At 44.9% G+C, this 18,442-nt stretch overlaps 1 protein-coding gene across 24 annotated transcripts in view; it reads right to left on the bottom strand.

Annotated features, from left to right (window-relative positions):
• FARS2 (phenylalanyl-tRNA synthetase 2, mitochondrial) overlaps positions 1–18,442 on the bottom strand; it is a 393,182-nt gene that overhangs the window by 328,697 nt on the left and 46,043 nt on the right. The gene's annotated exons all lie outside the window — the stretch shown is intronic.

Raw genomic sequence — 18,442 nt, 5'->3', positions numbered from 1 at the left:
GAGCAAATGTGTCTTGACTGCCTTTTTAAAAGTTGTAAGAAATTGAGAGGCTCTTATTTCAGCAAGAAGTGTGTTCCAAAGCCTCAGGGAAGCAATGGAGAACACACGTCCATGAGTAGCCACCAGACGAGCTGGTGGTAAATGCAGACAAACTTCTCCTAGTGAGCTCAATGGGTGGTGTGGTTCATAGAGAAGATGTTCTCCTAAATAACCAGGGCCCAAGCTGTTTAGGGCTATATAGGTTATAACCAAGACCTTGTATTTTGCAAGGTAACTATTGAGAACCAGTGTAGATATTTTAAGACAGAAGTGATATGGTCCCAGAGATGCATTCTGGACCAACTACAGTTTCCAGACTATGTACAAAGGCAGCCCCACACAGAGTCAATTGCAGTAGTCAAGTCTGGAGGTGACCAGCAGATGTACTACTGTTCTGAGGTCATTTATCTCAAGAAATGGATGCAGCTGGTGTATCAGCTACGACCAATACACAAGTTGACTAGCTTGGCTACCATCAGGAACACATTTGGGGTCTGAATACTCCCTTCCTTCATTCACTTGCTTCAATTCCCTTCCTCCCTTTCCAGTTTGTGTAAATCACTGATGCCTAAACTTGCCAAACCATGGTTTGTACAAACATAGTTTGCCTGCAAACCCAATATTGAAACCGAATGCATACCATCGTTTGAATGATGGTCTGCCCAGCTAAGATGTAATGGCAAGTGATGGTGTGCTGAAATAAGGAAAGGGAGAAGTAATTTACCCCTGCTAACTGAACAAAGAAGCACTTTTTAAGCAACAACTCTCTGATATTTAGCAGGGGGAGTACAAGCATCCCTATTCAGCCCCAGCATAGCATCCCCAGCACAGCATCCAGTGGTTGTTAGTGGTATCTACTTTATATTTCTTTTTAAACTGTGAGCCCTCCGGGGACAGGGAACCATCTTATAAATAAATAAGATGCTATGTAAACCAATTTGAGAACTTCTGTTGAAAAGCAGTATATAAATTAATAGTAGTGATACTAGCAGCAACAATTAAAGTGTGTGAAGGATGGAAGGAGTGTGTGAGATTGAAGCAAATTAACCAAGTTTAACTGTTACGTTTCAATAAAACTAACAATTGCAAAAGAGTGGTTCAAAATCACCCACAATGCAAGACTAGAAGGACCTTCCAGTCCAGGCCTTGGTGCTAAGGCAGAATCCTCTGAAAACAGTTCTACTTTGCCAGCCTGCTAATGCTAGTCATGCCGAGCAACTGCGTCATTTGCAAAATTCTTTATGCAAATACCATGACTGCTTTATTGCTGTCTATATTTGCAAAATGTTTTGTGTGAAATATATCTTAGAGTGATGCACATACCGTCTTTTGATCCTCTAATGGAAGTAAATTTCAGCCATCAGTATAGATTTACAAAATTGCCAATTGGTGAGTTGTTTGCATTTGTCTGACTAGATCTTTGGGATGAAAATCTGTGCTGTATTTTTCTCAAGAAAAGCATAGCAATCAGCCCAAAGGGACACAGCAGGTAACTTCAGAGCACCACTCCACCTCCTTGACTGCAAGCAGCTCCAAAAGACCAAAATGACCCTTGGCACTGTAGATCAAGTCTGGGAGGCCATCCAAATGATGGCAGCCTGGCTCCAGATGTCCATGAGCATCAGCACTGTCCGGAATGTCTGCAGTGCTACGTGAGGCTATAGCTATCATCCTCAGTTCCTGGGCTAGGGGAATTGCAGAAGCTCTTTAAAACAATTCTGCCTCTTTAAGCCAGCAGATAGGAGAGAAGAAAAGTGGGAGTCTTAGTTTTAAAACGGCCTTCAATTAAACCTCAAACTACACATTAAAAAACAACCTTCTACATTTATGCACAGATGCCTATTATTATTAATATGCCTATTTTAATTTTTGTTCCTTTTACATTGCATCACACTAGACTCACCAATAATTTTGTGCTAACTAACATAGGGAGATGCCTATTCAGGCCATTGGTCCATCTTGCTCAGTTTATTCTGACTGGCAGTGGCTCTCCGAGGTAGGAGCCTTTCCCAGCCCTACCAAACCTAGGACCTCCTGCATGCAAAACAGATCCTCAACCATTGAACTAGGGCCTCATCCCTAAAGGATTCCAACTCTCCAGGGAGAGGGAGGCATAGGAACATAGGAAACTGCCTCATATCAAGTCAAACCATTGGATCAATCAAGTCAGAACTGTCTACATTGACCGACAGCAGCTCCCCAAGGTTTCAGGCAGGAGTGTTTCCCAGCCCCATCTGGAGATGTCAGGGATTGAATCTGAGACCTATTTCATGCAAAGCAGACATTCTACTAACACAGAGCAACGGTCCCATCACCAAAAAGGAAGTTCTGTCTGATTCTTCATTACCAACAGCAGTGATTGTGCACACCACTACTTAATGATTTAGATTTGTAGTGGTATGCAAAGCTACAGTTTCTGCTAGTGGGGAGTAAGAAAGCCCATTCACCATTAACAAAGAAAAGGGCAATTGTCATTAGCATCTTATTCTTAAGTCTCTGTAAAGCCTCTTTGGTAGTTCACTGGTAAGGAATGTTGGGAATTAGGTAAAGTAATGTGCCATCGAGTCGGTGATGACTCCTGGTGACCACAAAGCCCAGTGGTTGTCTTTGGTAGAATACAGGAGGAGTTTACCATTGCCATCTACCTCGCAGTGTGAGATGATGCCTTTCAGCATCTTCCTACATCGCTACTGCCCGATATAGGTGTTTCCCATAGTCTGGGAAACATACTAGCGGGGATTCGAAACAGCAACCTCTGGCTTGTTATTAAAGTCATTTCCCTGCTGCAATAGCCCACCTTTAACTACATATTCCCTGTCTTCCTTCTGCCCTTAGTGGTCATGACTCATCAATATGAACAAAATCAATTTTATCAATAAAATCCTGCAAATAATCCTCATTCGGAATCTTTCTTTGGCCTTCTGAACTATCAGCCAATACTCTGCCAAATGAAGATATACCCAAGTAGCCATGATCTAATTCAAGGGTTTTCAAACTTAGGTCCCCAGATGTTCTTGGACAATAACTCCCATCATCTTTCAGCCATTGTGGCTGGGAATGATGGGAGTTGTAGTCCACCAATTTTTGGAGACCCAAGTTTGAAAACTCCTGATCTCACCTGTAACAATATACAGAGACTCCCCATTGGCAAGACTAGTGGGAAACTTGGAAAAATGTTGCTTGCAGTTTTATGCTAAAGCCAGCAGAACTGGGTAAAATAGAATCAGATAAATGAAGAAGGATAAAAAAGGAAAGCAAGAAAACTCTGAAATGGCAAGTGAGAGGGTGACAATCCTTTATCCTAAATAGCTATTATTGAGTTTTTGTTTAACTCCAATATGTCACTTCCACATAATGGAAGATCATATTTCATTGTTAAGCTTAACTAAAGTGTTACAACATTTTTCCAGGTGTTAAAATCTTCCTTGCGTGGAAAATGACTTATAATGAGTACAAAAGAAATGTCAAATTCAAAGTCAAATCTAACTCATTCATATCTCCTACTGAGGATACCCTGCAATTAGTCTTCTATGTTAGCACCAGGAGGATTCCGCCTACTAGTTTTACTTCCAAGGACCAGTGTGGGATAGCCCAATCAGCTGGCAAACCCTCATAACTGATAATAAGTTTACAATGGGTGCCAAGATGGGCTTTCCTCCATGTGGGTGAATACTCTTTCCATCCCATCTACCCCTGAACTCCCTCCTCAGTATATTGTTACCCCAGCTGAGCAGACAGATGTTTTACAAGCTATTCTGATGGACTTACACATTTCTCATTTTTTTATAATCAAGAAGCAATATGACCAGGCAGCCACTAAATGTTTTGTGTTACTTCCCCGAAAAGCAAATTGTCTAGGAACGGGGAGCCCAAGACTTCAGAATAAATATTTTTGGGACCCCGGTAGTGAAGGAAGGAGGCCAGGCTTTGAGGGGTAGGAAAAGATGATGCATGTTTAGGGTTCCACATTGCCCAGAGCCCACAGAAACCAGTAGTACTACCTTGGTATAGCTTGTTTGTGAAACCCCCTTCATTTCTAGACCATGCCCAAACATTTTCAAAAGTATATATGAAATCTATGCAAGCCAAATGCGCTATGCTGAATGGAAATAATTCTACTTAGGTGACTTTGTATCTGCTTTAAGCCAAAAAGCCAAGTGGGTGCTTTTTATTTATTTTTTATTGATCATAGCTGTTACCACACAAACACAGCATTACCTCGTCAGACCACAAATCTGTTAATCCTGAATCTGTGGAGGGGAAGGAGTGGGATTGTGGTAGCACTCCTTCCCCTCCACATGTTCAGGATTAATAGATTTGTGGTATGACTGGGGGTAATGCTAGGTTTGTGTGATAACAGCTATGAGCAATAAAATATTTATTGATCGTGGTAGCAAGCCTTGCCTGTATGTGTGCAGTTTTGTTCACATGATTGGATGAACCTGTGTTTTGCAATATTCCAAATCACATGTACAGAGCCTATGCATGCACAATACTGTATGCATCTGTTCCAACAGGCTACTAAATATTGATTGATTGATTGATTGAATTTATATACCGCCTTTCATTAAAGCAATCCCAAGGCAGTTGAGCAGTTCAGGGGTGATACTTGGTGCTATGATCCCAATTCTCCCCTCACACCACGCTTTCAGCATCCCTAGATTTGTCATCTGAAAAGGGCTACTTGGTATCACATTTATACTAAAAGGCTTCAGAGTACTATAGTATGGCAGTAAACCCAGCATTCTGCAGCAGCCGCCTGGTAGCTTATCAAATTCACTGGCACCAATCCAAACAGCTCCAAACTCTGTAAGAAAGTTAAGTCATCACTGGCAGTCACAGTTGGCTGTGTCCACTGAAACACAATCCAATACAACAACGCTATCTACAGCAGCACAATTGTATACCAAGTGGCAATGCGGAATTAAATGCAGACACAATGAAAAGCACAGTGACTGATCAATAGCACTAAGAAACAACAGACTTGCCTTACAGGAATGAACAAACATGCTTTACTCCATGTTAAAAGTGCTATTGCTGAAGAACAAACACGACTAAGAACTAATATTGCCCAAATAATATTGTAATTCCCAGAGTTGCACCAGTGAGCTCTGAATAAAGCCCTATAGACCTGCGATGTCCACAGTCCATTCATTATCTTGTTGAATGCAGGCCTTGGAAATTTTTCTTTGGATCTAGGCACCAGCCCCAAAATTTAGGAGCCGGACAGTGAACACTTGGCTAAATTACCAAACTTAGCAACAGACATTATGTGGGAAAGGTAAATGGGTTTCTCTTTATCCCCTTTACAAGTAACAAGAAACAGGGCTGTCTGGGACAAAGTTTCATCAAATAACTCCTCCTCTGAATATTCCAGTCTAGGCATCATGGCTACCTGTCAGCTGGGATTTGTCAAGCCCTGGTCTAAAGTTCTACCAAGTGAAGACTTCACCTTTCACGTGCCTTCAGTCAGGAACAGAATCACAACAATAAAAACCAAAGACAAGATGCCCAATTGTTAAAAGTGGCTTTTTATTACTATCTGAAAACCTTTCCTTGTTTGGGGAACAATCAGAACTTCAATTTTTCTATGGGTCTCATGTAGTCAACTGAATCATGTTCATTACTTGGTTTCTAGTTGAAAGCTGGTGGTATGGGCCAGACAGTTCTAGCCCTCTGCCCATCCCTTCTCCATCATATATTTTCCCTTCCCCACCCATCACAAATATCACTGCCTCAGACAGAACCAAAGATGGGGCTAGGCCTGCTTTTCCAAATTTAGCCTGGACCACCAATTCCCCAAACCAAACAAGCCTCTGGGCTCTGAAGAAGAAAAAAGGAATAAAGTCCCACATCCTGAGCCCAGAAGATACTCTACACAGCTGCATCCTGAATCCAGTTCTTATATGGAGGGAAAGCATCAGAAACACATTCCCCCTCTCTTGTAACCCTAAGGCTGCCTTTAAAAGTGAGTAGCGAACTTGCTACCCCTCCAATAGTGCCTCTGCCACTGGTGACTGCACTACCCAGTATCAGGACAGTGGACCCTGACTTTAATTAAGTATAGTTTCTTTAATTTAAATGTGCGTAGTAATAATTCACTTATGTGGGGAAAAGTTAAAAAGTGCACTTGAGCATATAAATTAGGATGGGAAGGAAACATATACCCAAATCCTGGTGACTCCAGCCACTGAGAAGCAAACCTTAGGCTCCTTCAGACATTAGACTGAAGGTTCAGCATACCCGTGAGTGAGGGGTGAAGGGGGAGGAAGTCCTGCCCTGCTGTGTCACTCATCTGTGCACCCCATGGCTCATGGGTCTGACAGGGCTTGTCTGAAGCAGGAAAGCCTTTTCCATGATGGTGGGCGGACCCATGACTTCGAGGGATGGATCAATCACCCTTGTAATCATGGGTCCACCCACTATCACGGAGAGGGATTTTCCCGCTTTAGACAAGACCTGTCAGACCCATGAGCCATGGGGTGCGCAGATGAGTGATGCAGTAGGGCAGGACTTCCTCCCCGTCTGCCCCGCTGCTCATGGGTATGGCAAGCTTTCAAATTAATGTCTGAAGGAGCCTCTTATCTGTAAAGCCACTTCCAGGGTTCTAATTCTTGGACACAAGAGTAAAAAAGAACATTGGGAACTAACTTTGATATGTTTTTCCTTCCTAAAAGCACCAAGAACAGTTACTACTTTGAAAGGTGCGGGCCATTCTCTCAAAACCATACTCACACATACAATATTCATTTCCAGATCAGATTTATAAGGAAATATGTTCACTTCACAGAAATTCCTGCTACTGGCAAATAAAGGTAAAGGTAAAGTGTGCCGTCGAGTCGACAGAGCCCTGTGGTTGACTTACATACCAGCAGGGATTCAAACTGGCAACCTCTGGCTTGCTAATCAAGTCATTTCCCTGCTGCGCCATTAGGTGGCAATTACAACAGTTACATTTAAATTTTGATTACACTGTGGAATCAGGATTAAAGGGATAAATCAAAAACTAGAGGTTACTCACCTGTAACATTGGTTCTTCTAGTGGTCATCTGTACTTCTACACAAATGGGCTATGCATCTGCGCAGAGACCTCATCGGAATCTAACAAGCTCGATTTCTCCTGCTTTGGGTGGAAACCCCGCCCCCAGCTGCTACATACGGCTGCACCACTCCTCATCCTCTCAGTCACAGAGTCCAGCTTCAACAAACCCTGCAGGGAGGTCGAGAGGGTGTGTAGAAGTACAGATCACCACTAGAAGAACCAGCATTACAGGTGAGTAACCTGTAGTTCTTCGACATGGTCTCTGTCTTCTACACAAATGGGTGCATAACAAGCAAGCACCCAAGGAGGAGGGAAGAAACTGAGGCAACATCTAAACAGCCAGAAAGAATTTGTTTCAGGACAAGTGAATTCAACAGAAAATAGATTGCAGGACACTCCTGCCAAATACAGCATCATTATGTGCTCTAATATCAATAGCATAATGCTGAATGAATGAATGGGACGAAGCCCAAGTAGCTGCCTGACATATAGTGTTCAACGGGACCGCACAATCAAAGGCCACAGAAGCCGCCACAGACCTAACAGAGTGTGCCTTCACAGTAGCAGGCAACTGCTTATGGGCCAATTGATAACAAAGTTCAATAGTGGAGACTATCCACCTGGACAAAGAATGGGCCAAGAATAAGGGCCCTTTACGTGGCCCATCATATAGAACAAACAAGGATGGAGACTTCCTCCACTCACTAGATCTCTGAACGTAGAAGGACAAGGCCCTTCGAACATCCAAACGGTGTAACTGTTTCTCCACAACCGATGAAGGATTTGAAAAGAACACTGGTAAAGTGAGTGGGGACAAGCGGTGAAACATGGACACCACCTTTGGTAGGAATTGTTTTGTAAACTGCCCAGAGAACTTGTGTTTTGCGCAGTATAGAAATGTATTAAATAAATAATCCGTCCTGAGTACGACCTTGTCTTTATGGAACTGCAGGTACGGTTGGTTGGCCCTCAACTCACTTACCCTCCTGACAGAGGTAATGGCCACCAAAAAGGCGACCTTCCAGGTCAAGAGACGGGGGTCAATTGAAGCCAAAGGCTCAAAGGGTGGCCGTAGAAGACCAGCCAATACCACAGATAGGTCCCAGGCTGGTTACATGACCGGATTGTCTGGGAACAAATGTGTCAGACCCTTCAGGAAACTTTTAACCACCGGATTTTTAAACCAAGAAGGCTGGTCAGAGGGAGACGCACCACTATGGAAGCCAAATATACCTTAAGGGATGCAAGTTTCAACCCAGACTCCTTAATGGACAATAGATAGTTACAAATGTCTTGTACCGACGGATTAAATGCATCAAACCCATTCAGGGAAACAGTGAAACGAGTCCATTTGTAGTCATACAACTTCCTTCTGTATTGCTTCATAGCAGCCACCAACACCTCTTTCAATCGCAGGGGGAAGTCAGCAGGACTCGCCATGCAGTCAAGTGGAGAAACCAAACATCCGGGTGTAGCACCCGTACCTGTTCCTGAGACAACAGGTTCAGTAGGACAGGTAGATGTCTTCAGTCCAGCGCCATGTGCTTCAGGGTCAGAAACCAAGGCCTCCTGGGCCACCAAGGGGCTATCAGGATTGCCCTGGCCTGATCCACCCTCAGTTTGCGCAAGACCTTCGGAATGAGAGGAAACGGAGGAAACACATATAGCAGAGGGCCCGTCCAAGACCAGACAAACACATTTCCCAGAGAACCCTCGCTCTCTCCTCCCCTTGAGCAGTAGAGGGCACACTGTGTATTGTCCTGGGAAGCAAATAGGTCCAGAGTTGGAACCCCCCAATTCACAAATATGTCCCTCAGAACACCCTGATGTAGCTCCCACTCGTGGGTGACCACAGTCATCCTGCTCAGAGTGTCTGCTTGAACATTCAGCACACCTTGGATATGGACTGCCTGAGGTGCTACCCTGTGTGCCAAGCACCAATACCACAGGTCCAGAGTCAGAAACAGAAGGGTCCTCGAGGATGTGCTGCCCTGGCGATTAATATAATCTTTCGCCGTTGTATTGTCTGTCTGTATCAGCACCGAACGACCCACCAGCAGGGCAGGAAGCCTTTGAGAGCATTGAAAATGGCCAATAGCTCCAAATAATTATGTCCCAAGTCCGCTCCATGGGGGATCAACGTTCACTCAAATGAAACCCATCCAGATGAGCTGCCCAGATGAGCTCTGACACATCTGTCCTAACAATCCTGCTGGCTGGAGGTGTTTGGAAAGCAGTACCAATGCTTAGGTGCCAAAACTCTGTCCACCACTGCACCGTCGCCCGTACCCAAGGAGGGGGCGAGCATTCTAGATGGCCTGGATCCTGAAGAGGATCGGACACGTCCAAAAATCATTTTTGAATGACGCTCATCTGAAGGTGTGCTTGAGGTAGAACGTATGTACTCGATGCCATGTGGCCCAACAGGCGCTGTATGGAATGCATGGTCTGTGGGCCCGCGGCTAAGAAAGCAGCAGCTAGTCTCTGGAGAGTTACAATGCGGCCCATTGGGAGGAAGACCTTCTCCAAGGCCGTGTCAAATATCAGCCAAATGAACTAAATTTGACGAGTAAGTTCCAGTTGATATTTTTTGAAGTTTATCTGGAAGCCTAACTCCTGTAGGGTATCGATCACGATCTCGAGGGGGTACAGAACTGCCCATCTGGAACTCGCCACGATTAGCAAATCATCTAACCTGGCAGCACCTGTAAACTTTGCTCCTGCAGAAACGCCACCATCGGGGCCAGACATTTCGTAAAGATCCTCGGTGCAGTTGTGAGACCAAATGGCAAGGCCTTGAACTGATAGGGGAGCCCCCCTATCTGGGACCGCAGGAAGCGCAGATGTTGAGGGCGTTTTGAAACATGATAGTACGCATCCTTTAGGTCCAGTGAGACTATCCACATACTCCTGTCCAGGATGGTAATGATGGTTGGTACCGAAAGCATTCAGAACCCTTTGTAGAGCAAATGTCTGTTCAGAGCCATCAGGTCTAGTATAGGGCGCTGACCGCTGTCCAGCTTTGGCACAAGGAAATATCGAGAGTAGAATCTGAGGCTGTCGGGGTTGGAGACTTTCTCAATCGTGTCCTTTTCCAGGAGAGTGGCAACCTCCTGGTCCAACTCCAGGGTTCAAGGCGTCACCACAATCCTGGACACTGGACATGACCCGCAAAACTCCAGGATGTAGCCCAAATGTATAACCAAAAGGACTCACTGGTCTGTAGTCACTTTGTCCCAACTAGCCGAGAACGGGGCCAGCTGAGTCCTGAAACGCCCCGAGTCATTGCTTCTTTTGGGGGACACTTGGGCACTGTTTCTGGAAAGCTGGATTACTGGGATGGCCTCCCAACTTGTATCTGAGTGGGAACTTGTTGCTCCAAAAGGACAGTTCCAAGGGCGACTGATGTTGGGCCGGGGCTCACCTTTCTGCTGGTTGCCCAGGTTTACACCCAACGCCAAAGCCATATGGATGAAGCAGGGCGCATCAATACCAATGACTTTTGCGCTGGACGATCCGAGGCCATCTTGGTTTTCTTAGGCACTGGAGCCTCCGATATTGGGACGTCTTCTGCCTTTTTCTTTTTGGGAATCTGAGGGAGATGCTGACTAGCCGACAGTTGTCTATGTAATTTCAGTTTCTTCTTCTTAATCGTCGACCCCGATCCCGAAGAGTTCAAGGAGGCCTTTGGTGCAGGCGAAGGGATCTCCTCTGAGTGCACCGTTTCACTCAAATCCATAGAAGGCTGCGCGTTCGATGGTGTCGATACCGGTACCCAAGTCTGGTTTTCAGTCTCCACAGCAGCAGATGTTGCATGGTCCGACAGTACCGATGCAGGCATTTTCAATGACTGTTTTAATGACAAGGCTTCCAACAAACAGAGAGCCAAATCCCACAGGGCTGTGCGATGTAGGATTCCCCCAAGTACACGAGGCAATCGGTGTGCATATCGGGGGAAGGGATCTTCAATCCACAGCAGGCACACTTCTTAAAGTTCTTTGTGCCCGGCATACACTTCAAAGGCCGGCAGGCCACCAAGCTCCATCCCAGTCAGGATCGGAGCTCTGGGAAGGGGAAAACCTATCAAATAAAAACGCCCAAGAAAAAACAGCACTACACAAAAATCAAAGAAAGAATTAAGAGATTAGGAAAGAATAAGCAAAGAAAAAAACAAGGGATATCTTTGATCCTACTCGTTGCCAAGCTAAAGACTCCATGGTGTTCACTGAAGCATGGACAAAGAAAGACTGAGGGGATGAGGAGTGGTGCAGCTGCATATAGCGGCTGGGGGCGGGGTTCCCACCCAAATCAGGAGAAATTGATTCCGACGAGGTCTCTGCGCAGGCACATAGCCCATTTGTATAGAAGACAGAGATCACGACGAAGAACCATGAAGTAAAACTAGGTTTTGAGAGGGAGTTGAAGGAAGAGCACACTCTTCCTTCAACTCACATTCCATAGTCAGAAATGGAAGTTGATTATTCTCCTAAATAAAGGCATATCTTTCTCTAAAACTAACCTTAGTGAGCTGTCTAACATGATCATGACGACACAGCAGAAGGCCTTTAATTAAATATCACCAAACAAAGGTAATTAGAGAAACAATTTTTAACATTTTTATTATCTCTCACATACACACAGTGCAATCCTATGTGTGTTTAATCAGAAGCAAATCCCACTGTGTTCAGTAAGAATTACTTAGGAAAGTGTGTATAGAATTGCATTGCTCACACACAAATATTCCATTAGCATCCATGAGCATCACAAATACTAACATATTAAAATACTCATTCCTATTCAACTTCATAAAATCTCCGAAGATGGGAGTAAGCGTAGCTGACAGAAACATATGCTCTAGAGTTTCTTTTAACACACAAGTATTTATTTGCTGTCATTCATAGCTGAAAAGTAATCCAGTGGGGGGGGGGATCAACTTCTGTTGGGAATATTCTTTTACAATGCTGAAAAATTCTTGCCCCCTTGGGGTCTACAATCTCCTCACAAAATACAACATATGGGAAATATGATAAGGAAGTCAACTAAATATGTACAACAGAGTAGGGGTGTGCACAGAACCGGCTGGTCTGGTTGGTTTGAGTCCGGACTGGACCTGAACTGGACCGGGCCAATTTGGTCTGGCAACCCCTGAAACCCCTGTTTTGGTTCGGTCCAGGGGTTTTGCAAACATTATTTTTTTAAAAAAAATTAAAAGATTTTTTAAATCTAAAAAATATATATGTCCACAACCCCCCTGAACAGTTGGGGAATGTTTGGTCCGGGGTCGGATCAAACAGGGGATGATTTGGTTCGACCCCAAATGGTCAAACCAAACCAGTTCGACGTCGAAGACGTTCGACGTTGAACCTGTTTGCACATCCCTACAACAGAGATCATTTAGTGAACTCTTTGTTTAGCAGTGCAAATTAGCTAAGCGATTAAAGAAAAGGAATTCTTAGAACTGGAAATTAAGTTTTGATTTTCTGTTTGAGATAAATAAACCAACTTCACATTCCAGACGGTACCCTGCCTCTTGCTCTGGCTGTTTGGAGTATAAATGTAGCAACTGAATTTAATGAATGAATATAGTAAATAAAGTCAGATATTTTTGCGTTCAGCATGAACAAAGGCGCATGGGCATTTTGAAAGTTCTGGAAATAGAAAAGAGAGTCTTGGATGCAAAACATACAAACCCAAAAACTGAATGGCTGCAGATGATATCCCTATAGCCCAGTGTTGTAGTAAGTTGTCTGCACTCTGCATCATATTACCTCTCTCATATTACCATATCATATATATCCTCTCTGAATGGACAGGTCTCCAATCCTAAAGCTGGAGGGACTGGATGAATGTCATCTGGCACACTTGCAATATACCGTGGAAAGAACAGAAACTAGAACTATAACTGTCTACATTTGTAGAGCACTAGCACTGTCAGGAAAACAACAATTTATGTTTAAAATAAAGCCAAAATGTATACACATTTAGGTGTTGTGTGTATGGTTAAATACATTGGTTTGTATTCTGAGCCGATTTTTTACAAATGTAAGGTGTTGATAAATGGGAGGGGGTTGTGAACCTTAGCTTCTAAGAGCCCCGCACCCCCAACTCGAACTATTTACTCACCTCCCCTGATTTGTTCCCACCACTGTTATGAGGACTTGAGTCTCTGTAAAGTCAAGCCTCCCCTGACTTATCCCAACCTTGGATATCTGGAAGATAATGTGTTTGAGTGGTAGGCAAGTGGGAGAGAGTTTCTCCTCAGAATACCAGCACACTCCAATTTAACAATTAAAACCTTCTTGTTTACTGAATACTAAAAAGAAACAGGGAATTGAAGGGTTAAGAAGAAAAATGACCATCAGAGGGGAGGGGAGAGAATTGGTCAGCAAATTCAGACATGGTGCCTGACGGCAAAACATCCCCTTCTCCCACAGACAGCTCCCTCACGAGAGTGTCAGGCCATGGGGTATCTAAATAGAGCCATGTTGCTGTGTGGAAGGAAGCCATGGGGAGGAGTACCCCAAAGACTGCTTTCTTCATCTTGGGGACTGGGTCAAAGCTGCCGCAGAAATGTGCCCCCTGCCAGCCTGTCCACCCATGTTGATATGTGTGCCCTTGTCAGCCTCCCGGGGTGGCCAGAGAACGGAGGCTCTCCTCTCCTGCAATTTCCCACACCCACAGATCTGCATACAGCACGAAGCCAGACTGGGACCTTGGATTTTGAATGTGTTTAAAAGGTCCATCCCAGTCTCTCCCCGCCCTCCCTTCTTTGCACATGTCTAGCCATGGCACATGGAGTGTCTAGCTGTCCTTTGGGTGCATGAAAGTCTCCACAGGGAATGAGGGTGGAGAGGTTTAGCGGGATCTGTTCTATTTCTTTTACCAGTGAGAGTTTGGGGCCCCACACAAGCAGGGCCCCCTTGGGTGTGTTGGTAGGTGGATGGGTTGGATCAACTCAACTCTCACAGTCCATGGGTTGGGCAAAGTCCTTATATGGGCACAGACTTCTCCAGTAGACTGGCTCTCTCATGAGAGGGTGAGCCCACTCGGCTGCTAGCTGCCAGAAAACAGATTTCAGTTGTGTCTGCATGGACTTTGTTGTTATCTCTTCCCCGAAACAAAGGAGCTGGCTGCCTCAACCATCCCTGACAGTTTGGGAATGAAACAAATTAACTCTTTAATAAGCAACCAGAAATCTGGTCTTCACAGAAAGCACTCTCATTCTCATGGGGAGGGGCAATTTTTGATGAACTACCCTTCCCTCAGCAGCAACCCCTAAGTTGCATATCATCCTGCTCCAGATGGTCCTCAAACCCTTAGGGATGGATTTTGGGAGCCACAGGGGGCTGCTGTTGGGAGCAGGACAGTTCCAAAACCTCCTTCCATCCACATGCCTTAGGATACAATATTAGAACTTATGCCAGTTTTACTTCAAATCTAAGAAGTTTAATCTCTTGGGCTGCAAAATCTATGCACAGCTGCTTGGGAGTAGTCATGTGCACGGACCGGTTCGGAGGCCATTCTAAAGGCCTCCAGACCGGTCCAGACACGGGGTGGTTTTGGTTCGGGAAGATGGGGTGGGGTGTTCCAATAAGGATAGGGAGGGCTTTACTTACCCCTCCCAACAACCACGCCGTATTTTATTGAGCAATCGGGCGGCAGGATATCTCCCTGCCGCCCACTTCATTCCCCGCTCAGCGGCTTGGATCCTCCTTTTGTATTAAGAATCGGGTGGCAGGATAGCTTCCTGCCGTCCCCTTCAAAGCCCCGCTCGGCTGGCGGCCGCCCCCAAGAAGACCCCTGCCGCCCCCAAGACCCCTGCCGCCCCCTTCTTGCGAAATCCCTCCCATTGCAAGAGGGCGGCAGGAGAACTCCCTGCTGTCCCCTTCCCCTTTGCCGGCTTGGCTGCAAATGGCTTCTTAGAAGCCATTTGCAGCCAAGCCGGCAAAGGGGACGGCAGGGAGTTCTCCTGCCACCCGTTTTCTAAAAGGAGCAGTTCCTTTTAGAAAACGGGCGGCAGGAGAACTCCCTGCCGTCCCCTTCCCCTTTGCCGGTCTGACTGCAAATGGCTAAGAAGCCCTTTGCGCTCATACGCGCAAAAGGCTTCTTAGAAGCCATTTGCATCCAGACCGGCAAAGGGGAACGGGACGGCAGGGAGTTCTCCTGCCGCCCTCTTGCAATGGGAGGGATTTCACAAGAAGGGGGCGGCAGGGGTCTTCTTGGGGGTGGCTGCCAGCCGAGCAGGGTTTTGAAGGGGGCGGCAGGCAGATATCCTGCCGCCCGAATTCTGAATACGAAAGGAGGAGCCGCCGCCGAGCGGGGTTTTGAAGCGGGCGGCAGGGAGATATCCTGCCGCCCGATTGCTCAAGGAAATACAGTGTGGTTGTTGGGAGGAGTAAGTAAAGCCCCCCCTATCCTTATTGGAACTCCCCACCCCAGTGCCGGACCGCAGCTCCGCGGTTCCGTGCACACCCCTACTTGGGAGTAAGCAACACTGAATACAGCATGACTTACTTCCAAACAAAAATGCCAGAAACACAGGAGGAGCGCGTGTGCGCACGTGCGCGCGGACGCGCGCGCGCACACACACACACACACAGAGCCAAAAAGAGAGGAAAATCCTCAAATGCCTCCAAAATGGACTTTATTGTTGGCTCAATCCATTTCAACAAAGCCTTGATCAAGGGCTCTTATTCCAAAAACTCTCATCAACTAAAAGAGACATGCCCTACTCCTTGTAGCTGGAGGAATAGAGTTTAGCTACAAGGAGCAGGGCATGTCTTTTTTCAGTCTCTTTAAGTTGATAAGAGTTTTTTGAATAAGAGTCCTTGATAAAGGCTTTGCTGAAATGCAATGGGCCATCAATAAAGTCCATTCTGGAGGTATTTGTGGATTCTCTTCTCTTTTCCCCTGAATAAACATGCATAGGATTTAGCTGTTAATATACTTTCAAATTAGTATAAGGGCAACTAAAATGACCAGGAGAATGGAGCGACTCCCCTATAAGGAAAGACTACAATGTTTGGGCCTTTTTAGTTTAGAGAGAAGGTGGATAAGGGACATGACAGGGCTATATACAATTATGCTCAGTGTGGACAAAGTGGATAGAGAAAGGTTTTTCCTCCCTCTCATATAATATTGGGATCTGGAGTCATTTGTTGAAGCTAAATGCTGGGAGATTTAAGACAGACAAAAGGAAGTACGTCTTTATACCATGTGTAATTAAACTACAGAATTTGGTGCCACTGGATGTGGTGTTGGCCACCAATTTAGAGGGTTTTAAAAGAGGATTAGACCAATTCACGGAGGACAAGGTTATCAACAACTACGAGCCTTGGTAACTGTATATTTCCATTAAAATCAGAGGTGACATGCCTCTAAAACCCTGAACAATGTGAGGGGGTGAGTGCCCTCTTTCCCCCACTCACACAGGCTTCCCAGATGCACCTGGTTACATCTGGTTGGCCACTGCTTGAGCCAGAATGCAGGACTGGATAGGCTTTGGGCCTGATCCAGAGGGGTTTTTCTTATTTTCTCATAAAATAATAGTTCCAATGTGTAACTTAAGTGGAATTGCAATCCATTGAATTGCATGTGGTCTGTACTGCTTTGACAAAGTATTAAAATACAAAGTGTAAATTGGGTCTGACTGATAACAAGGCTCATTCAAGGACGACTTGCACCAGTGTAATATGACACAAAGATCTGACTCCAACATTAAGTTTAGGAATTATCTGGCCGAAATCCAGCTTGCTCTTACATCTAGTAAGCCCTGAACAGATGCTGGAGAGCACAGGGCTTACTGGAAACCCTTAAGAATGCCATTCCAATCTGGGATAATAAATCCTGCTGTTTTCTGCAACAATGTTGCACATAATTTGCTCCTAAGGATGCAATCTGAGAATATGTATTTTAGAATATGTATCTTAGAATACACACACACGACAGTGGAGAAGCTTGTTTGTCTAGACACTGCATGGATCAAGAAGCTGAGCAGCAACCCACTGGAACACTAATAATACAAAACAGTACAGACAGAATTCAAGACAGGATACAGTATTTATGTCCAAGATGAGGTTCTTCACCCCCCCACAAGTTCTTTCCTGTTAAATATATAGGGTGTGTCGCCTTGAATTCAGAGTCCTCTTTCTTTTGGGTAAATATAACCTGTATTTAACCTCTATATTTTAAGGCATCATATTACATTTGGAGTCACCTTCTATTCAGGTAAATATGGTAATACTGCATGTGTCTGACACCATGTAGGCTCTGGTCTATGAAAGTTTATGCCACGATATATTTGTTAGTCTTGAAGGACTTTATTTTGCAAGTGACTTTGTTATTCAAGTAACTTTTTAAAAAGTTAACCTTGCCAAGTTTTGTCAGATCTGAAGTTAAAGCTATATATTTTGCATAGTTTCCACTCAAATTAATATCCTGGCAAAATTCAGTCCAGGATCTGGGATCAGTCCATCTCCTATTTCAGGCTTGCAGCAAAACCTGCCAAGCAAGTTTCTTTGTTTGGGTTCTGTTGTAGAAGATGCTTTAGTGCATATATTTATTCAAGCTTTGGTACAGGAAGGCATAATATTTAAATCAATACCTGCTTAGTCCTTAAGCAAAATGAGCAGAATCAGTACAACAGGAGAAGCTTGAAGGCTGAAACCAGAACTATACATTACACTGCCAAGGAGCATTGCCAAACCCTGGCTGCTGCTTCTCCACCACAAAAAAATGGTGGAAGTAGACAGATAGACAGATAGCCCACTGTTTCATATAAAATCCTAAGGTGGCTAACAAAAATTAAAATACAATATACAAAGAAAGAATGTTAAGGGCTTTAAAGATCATCACCAGCACTTTGAATTGAGCCCGGAAACACATAAGCAACCAGTGCAGCTCTTTAAAGTTTGAAGTAATATGTTCCCGTACTGCAATTCCAGTAAGAAATCCAGTGGCCTCATTTTGTACTAGCTGAAGTTTCCAGATACTCTTCAAGGACTCCATGTAGAGTATATTACATAGGAATAAGGCATAGGGAGCTCCTCAGTGTTCTCTCTAAGGCATGTGCAGCTGTGTGAACACACAGGTTTCTTTTATGACCACTCAGTTAATTTTAGGTTGAATCACGGAGGGCCCATTCTGAATGCATGCGTGCACACACTGCCTTGATACTGCTGCCCAGAACAAAACTCATTCTGTGCACAGATGGGGGGGAGGAATAGAGGAACACTGGAATTCCTACCAGATCTTCCCTCTTCAGGAAGGGGTGCACCAGGCAGAAGGTACGCAAGGGCACTCCTGGCCATGGCTGCAATATCCAGGAGTAATACCAGAACATCTAGGAGCAATACTGGATCC

The sequence above is a fragment of the Hemicordylus capensis genome, chromosome 4 (assembly GCF_027244095.1).
Source record: "Hemicordylus capensis ecotype Gifberg chromosome 4, rHemCap1.1.pri, whole genome shotgun sequence".
In the NCBI taxonomy this organism is placed as follows: domain Eukaryota; kingdom Metazoa; phylum Chordata; class Lepidosauria; order Squamata; family Cordylidae; genus Hemicordylus; species Hemicordylus capensis.
Note: the sequence above shows the minus strand (reverse complement) of the source record. Positions and strands in the feature narration are given on the sequence as shown.